Source organism: Equus przewalskii, chromosome 10, assembly GCF_037783145.1.
Source record: "Equus przewalskii isolate Varuska chromosome 10, EquPr2, whole genome shotgun sequence".
Classification (NCBI taxonomy): Eukaryota; Metazoa; Chordata; class Mammalia; order Perissodactyla; family Equidae; genus Equus; species Equus przewalskii.
In genome coordinates this window covers 9,514,816-9,532,091 of record NC_091840.1, presented here as the reverse complement: position 1 = coordinate 9,532,091, position 17,276 = coordinate 9,514,816, and the positions used below count along the sequence as shown (strand labels likewise).

Here is a 17,276-nt window from a genome sequence, read left to right as displayed (position 1 = left end):
ATGGAACAGGCACCAGATGATTAGTAAAGACACAGAAATTGATCAAAATGAAGGAATGTGTTTTAGCAAGGAAAAGAGAATATGTCTCATAAGATAGAGACAAATGAAGAGAAGACGGACAAAGATATGGAAAGTATTGAGAACAGAAGAGTTGAGGAGATCCCATCAAATTGGCCACATAGCTTTTGCCTTTCATTAACATTGAATATTAATCCATATGCTGAAATTGAAGAGACTGGATTAGATAGCCGCTTAAAGATACGAAAAAGATTTAAACGGTCGCAGAATAAGTAGTCAATCAGAGATGAATAATGAGATGAGCTACCTGAAATTGCATAGAATTAATCTTCCTTGGATCAAATTAACATGATTTCATTACATTATCCCTACTTGACAAACCACAAAAGGAAGTGGGATATGCACAGCGGAGGTTGCCTGGATCTATGGGAAATGGGATTGATAAGGCAAGAATAGAGAAATTTACGAAGAAAGTCTTGATGGATTCTGAAGAGAGTTAGCATTTTCATGACATGATGGGCCTCATGATTCCAACTGATAAAGGAGGTACGTGGAGCCAGAATGAAGGAGACAGTCAAGGAAGACCTCAAGGGACTGGAAAGCGTAATGGGAGCGGCAGAGAGAGTCAGTGCCCACCAAATAGCCCCAGTCTCTGTGCATGTCTCAGCCTCCGCCACAGCTGTTCAGGGGCCAGGTGATAAGTTCAATTCAACAGACAGAGCAGAAATGAAGAGCATTTTGTACAGGGTGAGGCAGTGAAAAAAAGTTGCTGTGTCTCCTCCATTCCATTCTACCACTATTGAGGTGAACTTGGAAGCCATGTATCGAGTGAGATGACAATGTCGCAAGGTAGAAGGAGCCTGGATCCCAGATGGAGGCCCTGCTGACCCACACTGATTTGTGTGAATGAGAAATGAGCTTCTGTTGTGTTAAGCCATGGAGATTTAATTACTGTGAGGATAAATAGAATGCCTAGCACGAGTGATGGGGTGGAAAATACGAACAGAAAGAAGGTCATGCTCTGAGAAGGGATTTTCACATTCTGAGACCTTTTAAGTGGGGCAGTTCTGACAATGATGAGATCTAAGATGTGGCCACACTTGCGAATGGCTCATGGAGAGAGAAAACAGAGATCATTGGACCTGAGGAAATAAAGAAACAGTGAGCCCAGAATGCTAGAAAGGCACCAGGGATGATTTTAATGGTTATGATCAAGAGAAAGACTGACCTGCTCTGAAGTTACAAAGGAAGGTAAGATACTGTCCTCAAGGTTGGAAGAATGCAGTGTCAATAGTGGCAGAATCTTCAACAAAAGAGAAATAGGACAATTGTCTTGAAGTTGTCATGGAACCCAAATACACCAGTTCCTAGTCTTGCCTAGTGAATTCAAGGTGGGAGTGGAAGGGACAGTAATGGAGGAAAGAAATAGAAACGTTAGTAGCCTTAATTCTGGAAGCTTTTCAGCATTCTGACACACACCAAAGATCTGTTTCCCCACTCTCCATAGATCATGACTTAGTTGGGTGACTCAGGAAGATAAGTGAGCTTCTTCCACTGTCTAGGACAGACCTGCACAGCTCTGGAAATTCCCTAGGCTAATTGGCTCCCCTAAAGTGGTCCATCCTTGCTTTTCAAGACATAACTACTTGGGATGCTAAACTGTATTCTAGTCTCTATTTCCAGAGAACACATTTCGACTTGTCTCATTGTAGCCCTAATTGCCTGAGCTGAAAAAAAAAAAAAAAAAAGAAAAGAAAAGGAAGATACTCACTCTCAAATAGCACACATAGTAATTAATGTATTTCTACATTTTCCTCTCCCTCAGTCAGAAACCTATTCCCCCATTGGGAAGGTCCCATTTACCCTAAATGCAGCTTGGTCAGTGAATAAACAAAGAAGAGAAAAGGCAAGGTAGATTTAAAACAAGGATTCTTAACCTGAGGGCTGTGAACCATTGAAAATTGACTCAGGACTCTGTGAATCAGTGCTCCCCCCACCCATCTCCAAATCAGAATTTCTATGGATCTCGCCTGAGAGTTAAAGGGGTCGGTGACCTAAAAATAACCTATCCAAAATAAAGAGTATTGGTGATGATCCCTAAAAAATTGTTGAGTAATGTAGTTGAATAGTTATAGTTGGTGTAGTTGATGGTCAATTTTCCTAATTCCCAAAGTAAATGTAATTAATTCATTGATAACGGAGTAAGAAGCCACACAGAGTCTCTTTGGGTTGGGATTTCTCCTTGCATGTATGGTCCACTGCCATACCTCACTCTCCCCAAATCCCCTCTTTTATGCCTAGGTGCCTGTTCTCTTGTTCTAGAATATGCTTCTCCATCCTGGGCACCTCTCTGGTTCCTCCTCAAACTGAGAGAATTGTGATGGCACACAGATAAAGTAAAAATACTGTAGATCACAAAGATGGAGAGGAAGCAGGAACAGTGGGAGAAAGTTTAAGAATGTTAATCTCCTCACATTACATAGCACTACATCAGTTGATTAAGTTCAAAAAAATTTTTTAAAAGATGCACAGATTTTAAGTCCGGAATTTTTCATAATCATTTTTTCTTAATCTTAGAGCTGTGGTTCGCCACCTTGGCCGCCCACTGGAATCACCTGGGAGCTTTAAGAAACACTAATGCCTAAGTCCATCCCCTGAGATTCTGATTTAATTGCTTTGGGTGCAAGTCTTTAGATTTTTAAAGGCTTTTCAACTGATGCCAGTGTGCAGTCAAGGTTGAAATCTTCTGCCTTAGAGGAATATTCTAAGAACACATCTCACTGGTATTTGTGAAACATTTATCCGTAGCTTTGAAATTCCTTCAGCTTTATTTCAGTTTTTCTACTATTAAATTCCAGGAAAATTAAAGGTAATCCATGAAGATGTCCCATATAAGTAAGATTCCTTCTTTCTCTGTATCTACATGTTACTCATTCATCCATCTCTTTGTGTATAATTGTAGAGAGTTGTCAGAAACATATGTGAAATAGTAATCCCAGATCTGGGGAAATCAGCTTTTGTGTGTTTTGACTTGTCTTTTTGTTTGGAATTTGTATAATGAGCAAGTCACATTCTTCCAAATAATTAAATAATTACTCATAGGAATAAATTTTTAAAATAAAGCATAAAAAAATGAAAAGAAGTGAAGCAAGTAAAAATGTCAAAATAAGGGGCTGGCCTGGTGGCACAGTGGTTAAATTCACACATTCCACTTCGGGGGCCTGGGGTTCACCAGTTCAGAGCCCAGGTGCAGACCTACACATTGCTTGTCAAGGCATGCTGTGGTAGGCGTTCCACATATAAAGTAGAGGAAGATGGGCACGAATGTTAGCTCAGGGCTAATCTTCCTTAAAAAAAAAAAGTCAAAATAAAACTGGAGATTCCATACATATTTCTAGTTCATAGGACACAGCTGATTTATTTCTTGAGAGTGGAAAAGGAAATCTTGGCCTGTCAGGACTTATTTTATGGCTATCGGAAAGTCTGTCTATGTTAACCTTTCACTGGAGGCGAGGCGGAGGGTGACAGGACAGATGTCAAGAGAATGAATAATGTTGTTTTTGACCTGTGTGGACAGAATATCCAGGAGTACTAATTAAAACAACAACAACAGGGGGCAGCCCAGTGGTGTAATGGTTAAGTTTGCGCACTTCGCTTCGGCAGCCCGGGGTTCATGGGTTCCCATCCTGGGTGCGAACCTACACACCACTTGTCAAGCCATGCTGTGGCAGCATCCCACATACAAAAGTAGACGAAGATTGGCACAGATGTTAGCTCAGGGCCAATCTTGCTCACCACCACCACCAACAAAAACAGAGTTTCATAATTACTAAAAGATAATCTAGAGATGATGTGGCATCTGACTAGAGAAAGAATGAAAGCTGTCACTGTCCTGTCGATGCTCAGGTCTGTCCTTGAAATAACTGACTTGTCCCTACTCCCCCTTCCTGCAGTTTAAATTTGGTATACCCTCTGGAAAGAAAAATAAATCCATCTCACAGCACTGACCCAGATAAGTTAAAGTCAAATATACATAATGTACACATATATTTACATATCCATGTCTATTTACATATCTGTATATATTTACTTACATTATGCTCAAGCAAATATATGGAGCTGTGAATAAAGAGAGTATCCAGAAATATATCTATGAGATATTGGTGCAAAGAGGCAACAGTGGAGAGATTAACAGGCTAAAAATGAAGGGTTTTAACCTCAGTGCTATTGACATTTTGAGCCAAATAATTCTTTGTTGTGGAGACTGTCCTGCACATTGTAGGATGTGAGCACCTTTCCTGAACTTGACTCACTACATGCCAGTAGTGGTCCCCCACCATACACACAGCTGTGACAATAAAAATATACGGACATCTTCAAATGTCCCCTGGGGGACAAAATTGCCCTCTGTTGAGAACCTTTAGGCTCAATTACAATATGAACAATCTTAAAAGATACGGGGTGGTTGCTGGGGAGTTGAAAAGAACGAGAAAAATTAAGACAACATTTCCAGAATCAAAGTATATCTTGTGAGAAATTTAAGAAATTTGATTGAACTTTTTATTTCTTATCTTTCATGTTTTGTCCCTTGTAATAAGCTATCAACACCCTGTGGGTAGGTATCATTGTTTACATTTTTAAGTATTTTCCACAGGGCTAGTCGTGTTCTGTATGATGAATAAATATATTTATTGACCAAATAGATAAGAAGACTGGTCAGAGGTCACATCCAACAAATTCTTTGAGGGGCCATGCTGTGTAGACTTCCAGGAGGATGAGACCCTCAGGATTCTCTCTCTCCCTATTTCCTCTCAGGGAAGAGAATTTACAATGACTTGATCAGATTCCAAGGGATTAATTGAGCCTGAACTTTACCACTCTTATTGGTTTCCTTTGCTTCCTTTCCATAAAGTCTGAGGTCACGTTCTGGTTTATCAGGACCTCTTCTCACCTTCTTTCTCTCAGTTCCCTATCTTGAAGGCTCTGACCCCAGATGCTACCCCGTGTCAAAGTGAAACTACGAAGGTGCGTGAATGCTAACCCCTGGCGGACCAATGCAATCGAAACTTGCAGTTATCTCTATGCCTGATTTCAAAAGTAGTTTCTATCAATTTATGATATTTTCTTTACTCATAAATTATTGCTATCACTTTCAGATTTTGTTTTGCTTCTTCCTTTTCCTCTGTTGACCGCCAATCCGATGGGGGCAAATGCAGCTCTGACAGATTGTACAATGTTCACCTTTCAGAAGTACTTTCACATTTCCTCTTTGCATAAACAAAAGGAATACAGGCCTTTTAACTGCCCACATTGGCTTTTTAAAAATCTTATTAATTAAAATATATAAATGGTAATATAATCAAGGTCATAAGATCCAAACTTGCCAAGAAGACGTATTTATGCTAGTTCACTCTGGGAATTTAAACTAAGCATTCTCTCCAAGCCAAAGGTTGAGGTTCTAAGAACAGAAGCAAAAAGAATGCAAAAGGGAAGCCAAACTGGCAACTGGATATGTGAAGAAGGAAAGCTGAAAACTTGCAAACTCACCTCTTGGGTCATCTTTCCACAGAGGAGCCATCATCTGCCCCACTAAGGCTTTCATGATTTCCCAATTTCAGTCAAGTTAAACGTAAGTTGACACCATCTTAATGAGGGGAAGGAGAAAGACCAAAAAACGTACGTTACAGTAGAATCATCTAGGATTTTCCATAACTCCTGAAAATAAAGTGTTTGACTGCAAAGACTTTGGATGAATAACTCATGTCTTCACCAACAGAAAAATTTGTCTTGAAGAAAGAGGGTTCGGTAAGAAAGGAAAATATTGTGGTCCAGCAAATGATGTCCAGATCTGCAGAGTAATTGTAGCTCCTGGTGTTTCTAACTATTCATAGGAAAAAGGATATTTCTGATTTCTTTGGATTACGGTAGCTCTGTTGGTTTCATTTTCCTCATTTTGTCTATCTTTTCTTTTTCTAGAGTTATTGTGTGGACTTGGCCCAGACTGTCGGAGATGCTTCAATTATTTTGTGAAAGAAGACTATTGCAAATGTTGCTCATGAGAGTAAAGCGTTAATGGTTAGCTCACGCAATCACTTCCAAGTGGGAGGAAAGGATTGGAGATCTATGAATTAGAAGCAGCAAATCAGTGGCTACCTTGTAGAGAGCTAAACAGCCATAGGGTAAACATGTTTAAAAGCTGAGTCTCCTTTTAACATGTTGGATCTATGCCTCTAGTGTTACAGAATTCACTTCTCTCGACACTATTCACACAATTTGTACCTGAACATATAAATGTCATAATGCATATATACAAAACACTCAGAATTCAGTATCCCACATGGGTGATATGATGTGAAATGATAAAGGGCCCACACGTTGCTGTATTAAATAAAGAAATCACCTTGAGGATTGGCCATCAACCTCTAAGGGTGAGCAAGGTGACTGGAAGCCTGTATATTTGTTTTCCACTTTCTAATTCTGTCTTTATGGTTCCGCCATGATAAACACAGTAAATAAGAGAATGACCTACTCATTTATCTGAAGAAAATTACAAGAGAAGACTGACTTGCAAAGTTGGCTTGCAAAGACACATGATTCCATAGAAGCAGAACTCTGACACGCTCAGTCTGCCGCTGCTCCTTTTTCCCTAACAAAAATTCACATACTCTCAGAGATATGTGATGCCTCAGGGTAACAGTCCTCATTTTGCCATTCTAGCACGATGATTGCTAATGAAAAAGCATCGTTCCTAGACGCTGAGGCTGGTTAGGTAGAATAAAAGTAGGCAATGGCCAAAGACACTTAGCAACCTGGACTTTTTTCTGAGGTCCTGATGAGAATGGTTGATTTGCCACAGTGGACTGGCTTTACCCAATTGTCAGAGGTGGCTAGGCAGTCTCTGTAAGACTGTTGTCTCCAGGTCTGGTGCTGGAGCTGGAAGGTGGGCAGGCCATTGGGACAGGACAATGGCTGTCAACTGGGGAAGATCAAGGTCAAGTGAGAACTCACAAGCTTGAACTGGAACCTCACGTGGACAGACTGCAACTCATGTCAGTTCCTGCGGCCTCTGACCTTGGTGCTGAGGTTATCCACTGGAAGTCAGGGCCCTTCATTACAGAGCTAAACACATCATCCTGGTCTAGGAGCTGGGGAAGCTGAAGGAGGATCCAGAGGAAGGTAGAGTAGTTTCAGGTCCTTCTGCTGCTTCACACCAATGAGACAAGTCAGCAGATCAGCAATAACGTATATGAAGCACAAAATGGCTGCTGCTTCCTTTGCACCCTCCAAATCTTCCAAGAATCTCCCTTGTGGTCCACTCTAACCAGAGACATACAAGAAAGTAGGTTTGCCAGATAAAATACAGGCACCCAGTCAAGTTCAAATTTCAGATAAACAACAACAACAACAAATTTTTAGTATAACTATGTGTCAAATATTGTATGGGACCTACTTATACTAACAAAAGTATTCATTGTTTATATAAATTCAAATTTAACCGAGTGCCCTGTATTTTTATTTGCTTAATCTGGCTACCCTAAAAGAATGGGAATTCTGGGAAATGAAGTTCAGCCTAGCCAAGCTGACACATTACAAACCCATCACATCATTGATTAGGAGATTTGTCAACTGAGATTATACTGGCCACAGGTGCTGTCAACTCTGGATCCTTCAGCTCTGCCAGAGATATAAGATAGAATATAATGGAACGTGTCTTTTTAGGGGCTGCCTGTTTAGAAGGAATTAATGGTAAGAAGTTTTCCTTCAAAGGAGATGTGGATACACAGTCACAGCAAACGTGAGTCCTATGCCCAGTCATAAAAGTTCCCATATTTCAGAAAGCTTTCCTCTTGAAAGACCCCAGAGAACTCACAACTACCAGCAGAGTTATTTCAAAAATATAGATGTCTGAGCCTACTATATGAGAGTCTTCGAGGTTGAGAATAAAGCCTGTTTTTTTTTTCCCCCAGAACTATAATAGGTTGTGGTGTGAACTCTTAATAAAGAACCTCTGCTTTAGAGGAATAATTAAAAGTGACTGAGTGGTAGAATTGTAATAGTTCATGCTAGGTTACTATATTACTTATTTTCCCCAAGCCCCACGGAAAATTCCTGATAACGCTAACTTTAGCTATAACCGATCAGGCATTTAAAATGTCCTGCCTGGGCACTGTGCCTCTGGCTGGTGTTAAGTTTGGGTTTTGTGGCTGATGTGTCTAACCATATACCACTCACACTCTGGCACCTTGGGCATGTCTCTGCTATCACTTTTGTCACTATTTACGACAGCTCTTTGCCTATTATTCTTCCTCTCTGCATGGGTCCATGAAGCTGGAAGCCATGCAGTGCTCTTTTCTGCATCTCTGACAGCACCCAGAAGTCATACAACATATCAGAAGTACTCACTATATAGTAAATGAATCAAAAATGTATGCACACTCCCCTCTTGCTCCTTCCTTTGGCCTTTTGTTAGTACTCATTAGGACTTCCAGAAAGCAGAAAATAACTGATATTAATGAGTACTTATAATAAACCAGGCTCTGTGGTAAATTCTTTATACTACTAACTTAATCTCTGAAATATTTCTATGAAATATATAGCTGAGAAAATGGATGTGCACAGATATTAAAGTGCCAGCTCTTCATCCCACGTGGCTAATAGTGAAGGATTCAGGACTGAGTCCAGATGCCTTCTCTTAACTCCCAGGCTGAATTGCTTCCCAGGAGAGCCCTGGACAGGACGGTATTGCATTAAGTCGCATGCTGGAGACTTCAGTAAGCGTTAATCTATTAGAATAAAATCTGAGACCATTATTGTATTCAACTTTCTCCCCTTGCCTACAGAGTTCTCCCAGGAAAGTAGGCCCTCCGTAGGGGAACAAGGAAAAAGATCCATAATTCACGTTTCGTCAAGTGAGTCACAAATCAAATCATTGGCTCCTGTAGTCCAACTGCTTCAATGTACAGAGAGATAAAATGATTCATTCAAGGTCACGTGGTCAGAACGAGGCAGATCTGGAATTCAGACCCATCACTTCCAATTCGCAGCAGAGGGCTTGTCACCCTTCACTCACGTGCTTCACTGAGGATCGCCAACTGCCCGCCTCCGCCGTGTGTGATGACTTGGTCGCAGTTTGACTTCAGAACAGGCAAGGCAAAGAGCCACAGCACCTCAAAAAGAGCCTCATATCATCCCTCCAGATGCCTTTCCCTTCTTCTCTGAAGTGATGCCCTTTTTTTTGGCTCTCCACTTCAGGATCCACAGTCTTAGAGGGTAAGCACATAAGGGCCCCAGTTATAAGACTGAACAAGGCAGACCCAGAGAGGAAACTGCCAGGAACAGGACGCAGGAGGGCCCCTAATCTCTGCCAGTGAGGAGGGAAATGGGCAGGTGTGGTCCTCCTTTGAGTAAATCAGAGGAGGGGCTTCTGGAATCTTCCTTAGGAACACCAACATGGTGCCCCTGGCCTGACGGATATAATCAGGGGGCTTCATGAGATGGGGCCTCAGTCCATCCCAGATCCCAGGAATCAGGACATAGCCAGAGACTGTGCCTCAGAATGTCCTTACTAATTGCTGTCCCCTCTTTTCCTTCAACAAAGCAATAGCCACACAAAGACAACTTCAGAGATGGAGACTGTTAAGTAGAAAACATAGACATAAAATCCAAACAGTGAGGTGGGGTAGGGAAAGGGGCTGTTTAAGGCAATAAGCAAGGGGAGTCATGATTCCCTGTCATAAACAAATTAAAGAACATTAAACACATATAAGCCCTTTAAAGAGCTAAAATGATCAGAGTGCATTTATTTTCTCAGTGTTATTTAGCCAGGTTGGAAAACAAAACCCTGAAATTAATGCCAAGATAACAGAGATGGGAGTAGAACTTTTCCGTCTAATAATTATCTGACTATCTGTCCATCTTAGGTCAACAAACACGCTGTGATTGACAGGTTAAAATGTTTAGGTTAGTCCGAGCTCACATAAACCGTTTTAAGTTTTCTAGGACGGAGAATGTTATAAAACAAACATAGAATCTTCTCTCCATCTTCCTACTTTCAAACCTTCTTCCCACCTGCCCTCCCCATCTTTTGGGGGAATATGTCCACAAAGCATTTCAGTCATTGCCAGAGTGATCACCAAGATGGTGGGTACAAGCCATGATGAGACCTAACAAATAACTGCATTCTTCTAAATAAAGAAGAGGAAGCACTCAGGGAAACTCAATCAGCTTCAGCGCATATGACAGAACAAAAAATAAGTTAATTCTAATAACTATCGCCATACTCCCTCGAACCCTCTGACAAATTCAGGGTCTCCCGGACGTCTTGACCCTTTGTTGTGGAAAATTAGGATAATGGATGAAGAGATCACTGAGAGGAGCCCAGACCTGCTGGTTAATTCCCAGTGGGAAGGGGAAAAAAGTCACTTGTAAAAAGGAACAGACTCCACCTGGAAGGCCAGAGGGAGGCAGAAGGGAAAGAAAAGAGCATTGGGGAGAATTTTTTTTTTTGAAGTGTGAGGGAGAATTTGGTTGGTGGGTAGAGAGTATCTGCGTGAGGTGAGAATGGAGCATTTTACAAAATCCTGGAGTGTGTAGTAAGCAGAACAAAAATATACCAGTTTTTGACAGATATCAGTAAAGACAAAAATGTCTCTCCAATGAGTGCCCGTCTTGGACTGGTGTTTATTTGACTCTGGCGCTGCGTGGAAACAGAGCAGGAGGTGCCCAGATTTGTGTGGATTACAGGCATTTAATGGTGTGCATCGACGATCGCTCAGCTTTTCGTTTGTGCCCCCTTACCCTCAACAACACCCTTTTGTGAGGACAAAAATATACATTGTGAAGATGATTGCAAATGGACTATGTGAAGACTCCAGTAGCGAACAATTTAAAGTCCCAAGATGATAGAAAAAATGCTGGCATAGCAATTCGAAAACTCAAGTCCTAGAGTTTACAACCGCTAGGACATGTGAGGTAACATTCATTTATCCATTAATTAAAGAAATAGATTTTGTGTGCCCACTATTTGTCTGGCCCTCTTCTATGTAATGTCATTACAGCAGTGAACAAGAGAGACAAAGATCCCTTATTTGTGCAGTTAACACACAAGTAGGGAGAGACAAGCCATTCAAAAACAATGAATGGTGTAAGTGATATAAAAAATATAGTAAATCAACAAAGGGGCTTAGCTATTGACAAGGGTACGGAAGGTGTTCAAAATTTAAATAGGACAGTCAAGGAAGACCTCACTAATTTGAAGGAGTTGAGGGTATGAGCCATGTCTGGAGGGAATACATTCCAGGTAGTAAATGCAAAGGCCCTGAGGCAGGAGCTTTACAGGCATTCTCAAGAACCCACAGTTTATAGAGTATTTTATAATTTTCAAAGTTTTATTTCTTCACGTATTCCCAAATGGGATGAGAATGTCAACTTCTTAGAACTGTTGTGAAATAATTAGAAATAATGTATGACAAGTGCTAGACTTTTTAGTAACTAATTAATACGAGTAAGTAAATACCATTCTCCTTGCCATAGTGCTGATTTGCCAAGAGATGTGTGCTGCCTTCTAAAGTCAGATCATAGGAGAACTGGCTGCAGGGTAGTCTAGCCTAGTGGCAAAAAGCCACCATAATGATGGATGCAAATTCAAACCCCAACTTCATTACTTATAAGATGCGCGAACTTGGATAAATTACTCAACTTCTCCAAGTATCTGCTTCACATTCTGTAAGATGGGCATAATAATGTCCATCCTTTAGTGTTGTTGTGAGGGTTAAATAAAGCAGAGAATAATGAAAAATTGTACTAATAGCGAACTATCATGGTGCTCACCATGTGCCAGGCACAGTGCGAAGCTGTTTCCCTGTATCATTTCATCCCATCTCATAAGACTAGGAAGTAACATTACACTCATTTTACAGATGAAGAGAGTAAGGTCCAGATAAGAGCTCATGGGCCCATAAGTGGTAAACTGAGGAGTCAGGATTTGAATCCAGCAGTCTGAAGACCGAGTCTAGGGTGCTGACTACCATGTTCTAAATCCCCTCATGCTATGCCTGGCACATAATTAAGGCTCAGTAAATGGTAGCAGATGTTACTGCTGTTGATATGATGACGACGATGATGATGATGACAACGACATTTATAAGAAGCAACTCCTTTGGAAGGGGACAAAGCACAAATTTAAAATAATACCACTGGCAGGGCTCGAGACGAATACACCCATCATCAGCGATAAAACGATAAAAAGATCTGCCAGCCAGATCCCCAGTTTGCAATAGTTAAAGGAATGAATCACAGATGTGAGTCGTGGGATAAAAACCAGGGAAGACACACAGCTTTACTCTAGTCCCAGATATTCTAAAATTAGGAAAACCAAGTCTTAGAAAAATGCATAGTGAGTTTTCTTTCAATGTGGCTTAAGTCTTGTTTTCCTCAACACCCCCAATAGACATGTATGCAGAGTGTTGTCAGACCCCCAAGCCTTCCTCCCTGGGACGTGGAGGAACAGTAACCCAGACAGGCAGCTGCACTCCCCCACCCCTAGGACGCCCCCACACCTGCCCCGCCCCGGACCCCTGCACACACTGTCATGGGCCTGCTGCCTGTCTTCCTTTTCATTGCTCCAGTTCAATTTGTACAGATGGTTTTCTGAATTGACTTCTTTTCAATAACTCATGCTACAAAGTTTGTTCTCCTCTTCTCCTGCCAACCCTAACTAGGAGCTTCTGTGCGCTTCCTTAACACTTTTATCCCAAGTGGATCTTCCGATGTAACACACACACGCGCGTGCACTTACGCAAGTTTGTTCTGTAGACTCCTACTCCTTCAGGAGATTAAGAAGAATTCGTATTTTGACTTTTATACAGAAGTATCATCCCAGTCCTTGCAAAATCCTCAGTTTCCCCAAAAGGAAGAGAATAAGACTCTTCCTGTGGGCAAAGTTTATTTTGTGGCAATATCTTATAATATATTAGTGAATCTTGTGTCATATAATGAGTTTCCTAATAAGAAAAATCTACATTGGGAGTAATATTAGAAGAGAGGATTTTGCAATTGCACAGAACAAAGCTTTGTAGGTGGGGGCTTATAGCTCTTGGGAGTTCTCTGCTGCATGGGAAGATCCCCAGAGCAGCTCAACTCACTTTGTAATGGATTTTCCAGTCCCACTCAACTACTAGACCAATAAAGATTCAATTCATTTCAACTGGCACTTATTAGCATCTTATGAGCACACATCTACACACACACACACACACATGCACACCCTCGGCCCCAGGCGGGGTTATCTGTGAAGACACCCAACTTCCAATCAGGAGTCCAGCTCAGGTTTACCCCCCATTCTCCAACTCCGTTTGAGTCCCCCTTCTCATAGTCAAATAAACTTATCCTGGTTAAAAAAAAAAAAAAAAAAAAAAAAAAGTCCCTTCTTACAACCAGAAAGCAAGCCTTTTGTTTTCAACTTAGCTCCAAATATCTTTATGTCCCCATGTTCTTAGCCAACAGAAGATAAAGGATTCCCAAGTCTACTGTGAACCCAAAGCATTTAGGATTCACACGCCTCAAGAGAGAACAGCACAGATGCCTAAATTGGCCTTCAAGTTCAATACGCTCTTATTATCAGCTGCTCAGAACCACTAACTCTATCGGTCTTGAGCATTCCACTCTCTCCTGTCCCCTCTTTCATAAACATGCACCAATTTTTATTTCATTTTAGTGCCCCTCTTACAATCATCTGGCAAACTCAACATGGCTAGTCCCTCCTCCCATCCAACCTTTGCAAGTTTTGTGGGCAAGTTAATAAGGAGTTAATAACCAGTTACCAAAGCAACGCAATGAGGGCTCCTCAAAGTGGGACCTTTATTCAAATAAGATTTTCTTTCTCCAAGGTGGAGTCCATGCCAACTTTCCTCATTTCCCTCCGACTTCAGGAAGGTGAGAAATGGAAAGAAAAGTAGGAGCAGAGTATTTAACAGCGTCAGAAGTCGAGACACATTACCCCTTCATTGTCCCGAGGCTTTTCTAATGGAGTCAATGCTGCCCGGAATGTTTTCTCTCACCCAGTCTCCTTTCGTCTTCTTGCTGAGTGTGTTGAGCAAGGCAGTGAGCTGTGGTTTTCTTAGCCAGGCCAAGGCAAGCAGGCTGGATGCCACCTGGAGTGCTGAAAGGCCCCTGGGTCACTTCATGGTATGCAATGAATCAGGAACTTACTAAGGTATTGATTCACATTCGGGACATATTAAAATGCACAAGCAATCTCTGTTGTGATTTTCATTTCCAATTTTTTACAATGCCTGGGTCTATACCTTATGTGTGGTCAGGATATTCAGGTGAACACTAAGCCATGACAAATAATTTTGATAAAGTCTTATGTTTAGATTCAATCCTGCTTGTAAGCTCCTTTCTCATTCAAGAGAATATTCTTGCAGAAAAATATTTGCTGATTTATTTATCTCTCTTATGTTTGTTTCTGTTTTGCCTTTACTATGTTACTGCATTGTGTGTGTGTGTGTGTGTGTACGTGCACACGCGCACATGGGCGTGTGTGTGTGTGTTGGAGGGAGAGTTAAAAGGCAGCATAGTTAAATATATATGGCACAAGGCATGGAGCTAGAGATTCAGTGTGGTGGTTAATTTTTTTTATCAACTTGACTGGGCCGCCGGATACCCAAATATTTGGTCAAACATTATTCTGGGTGTGTCCGTGAGGGTGTTTTTGGATGAGATTAACATTTAAAATGGTAGAATGTGTGAAGCAGATGGCCCTACTAATGTGGATGGGCCTCATCCAGTCAGTTGAGGGTGTGAATAGAACAAAAAGGCTGACCCTTCTTTGTGTAAGGGGGAACTTCTGCCCGACTAGTTGATCTAGGACATCATTTCATTCCTGCCTTTGGACTCAACTGAAATAGCAGCTCTTCTTGGATCTCTAGGCTGCAAGAAATTAGCCCGGAACTACACCATCGGCCCCACCTGGGTCTCCAGCTTGCTGACTACAGCTCTTGGGACTCATCAGACTCAATAATCACATGAGCCAATTCCATACATTTATATAAATGATTGGTTCCTGTTTCTTGGGAGAACTCTGGCTCATACACTCAGGTTCTAGTCAAACATCTTCAGGATCTTCAGTGATTCACCAAATTTTCTCAGGCTCCTCTTCCCCTTCTACAACACGGGGCAAAAAGTGATCAAATGCCTCCCAATGCTAATGACACGATACAAAGATAAATTGCAACCAGATCCTAAAAGGATGCACCATTCATACACCCGTGCACTAAGAAAATCAGTCTTACGGTATCATCTAGCAGAACTTACCAATCTTTCAGCTCTGACTGAAAAACGGAAGACTTACCTTTCCATCACTACCAAGGCAGAGCTGCGTGCTGGCTTTAGCCATTGCAATCTGTCTTATCTCTCCTGAAAACTAGTTCTCATTAGTGGAAGGGATGAGAAGGTCATTCACAAACATATTTTGACAATAAGTAAAACACAAGAGCTCAGCATGAAATAATTGAAAGTGGGACACTCCTTTTCCAGAGAAAAATGGGACCTAAGATTTTTTTGGAGTACAGACTCTGTTTTGAATGTTGTACTCCAACCCTTAATGATTACAAAAAGGGGCAGAATTTTCCATAATAAGAAAAGTCTCCTTACGAGTTCAATTTTTTTGTGGACATAAAGTTAAGCTCAATGTTTTGAAGGAATACCATTTTACATTAGATTTGATTTATACAACTACATGTACATTGCACTTCCTGCCCTAACACAATACCTGGTGCAGTTAATAATTTCCTATTTAATAACTGATTTGCATGAGTGAGTGGCTGGAAAGTAATATTGCATGATTGTGAAGGCTGTAGACTTTGAATCAGATAGACCTCAGTAGAGTCTGGCCTTCAAAAATTGCTAAGTATATGACATTGAGAAAATTACTGAACCTCTTCAAGACGCAGTCTTATTGTCTACAAAATGGGACGATAGCAGTACTGAGCTTTACAGGAGCCACTGTTTTGCACGCAATGCACTTAGCAATATGCTTGGCATATAGTAAATCTTTGATAACTATTAGCACTGATTATTAGGATGATGACCTAGAAATTGATCAGAAGTATCAGAAGCAACACTGCTCCTGACTCTGTCTACATTCCTGCTAAGGAAGAAGAATAACTTCCTTCTCACATGGGTGCTTTCTTTTCCAAGCAAAGGAATGGTAGCCAGGGCAAAATAACATAGGGCAAAGTGACCATCATGAGGAACAGATTCTTCATGAAGCTTTCTTTAGAAGTTCTCAGAGAAGACTGTTTGGGAAACTGAGTCACGGGCAACCTCAAATATAAGTGTGGAACACTAAAGAGGACTTTTTCTTATATGGATCATTGAAATAAATGAATGTTCATGATTCAACTGAATTACCCGGCAGGAAGAATCCTAATTCATAAGCCAATGAGAACCGAGAAGGGAAAGGAAGAGAAAGGATGAGGGAAAAGCTAGAAGTTGCATCTTTAGATAAGAGTATTAGCCCTCCACTTGCTTGGTTTTTTTTAACTAAACATTAGTATTCAACAAAAATGCAGAGGTTTCCTTTATGAGAATACCCTCTATTTTCTGATCAATTTTCTAATCTTCCCCACGATTGTTCTTTTCTAACTCTGTGTTTACTGCCATGTCCCAAATGAGTCCCAAAATGTCATTCTAAAAAGTTGCATTCTGTCTTGTCCTTCCTTGGCTCAAACTCTGATGGCTTCACACTCAACTCAGCGTAACCCCAAGTCCTCCAGCAGAACTTTGCACTGGCTGTTCCCTCTGCCTACTGATCTGCCCCCAGAAGACCATATAGATGCCTTTCTCCTTCACCTCCCTCTCCAATCTCTACTACAATGCTCCTTGATCAGAAACATTTTCCCCAGCCTGACGCCCCATCAGCCTCCATCCTATTAGCCATTTCGCCCTAGTACTTACTGCCACCTAAATGAACATAATGTGTATTCGATTCTATATGTCTTTACTTCCTGTCCCTCCCTCCGTACCATTGGACTGTCAGCTCTGGGAGAGCTGGGACAGCATACAGTTTACTGCCGTTACATATAAAGTCTCAACCAATGACTGGCTCATAATTAGCACGCAAACAAATTGTTGACTATATAAATGAATGGAACAAAGGAAGAGAAGGAAAGAAACAGGTAGACAGAGAAGGATGGAAAGAGGGAAGTCATTTATGACTTGAGGACCAGCTTGTTTAAAAGGATTTCACGTGGACA

General features: G+C 41.2%; 1 long non-coding RNA gene across 1 annotated transcript in view; it reads right to left on the bottom strand.

Moving 5' to 3' along the window:
• LOC139074181 (uncharacterized) overlaps positions 1-14,108 on the bottom strand; it is a 31,701-nt gene extending 17,593 nt beyond the window's left edge. Inside the window, exon 1 of the long non-coding RNA XR_011523719.1 lies at positions 14,015-14,108. This is a non-coding gene — a long non-coding RNA (uncharacterized lncRNA). The remainder of the gene's footprint in view (positions 1-14,014) is intronic.
• Positions 14,109-17,276: the final 3,168 nt, after the last annotated feature.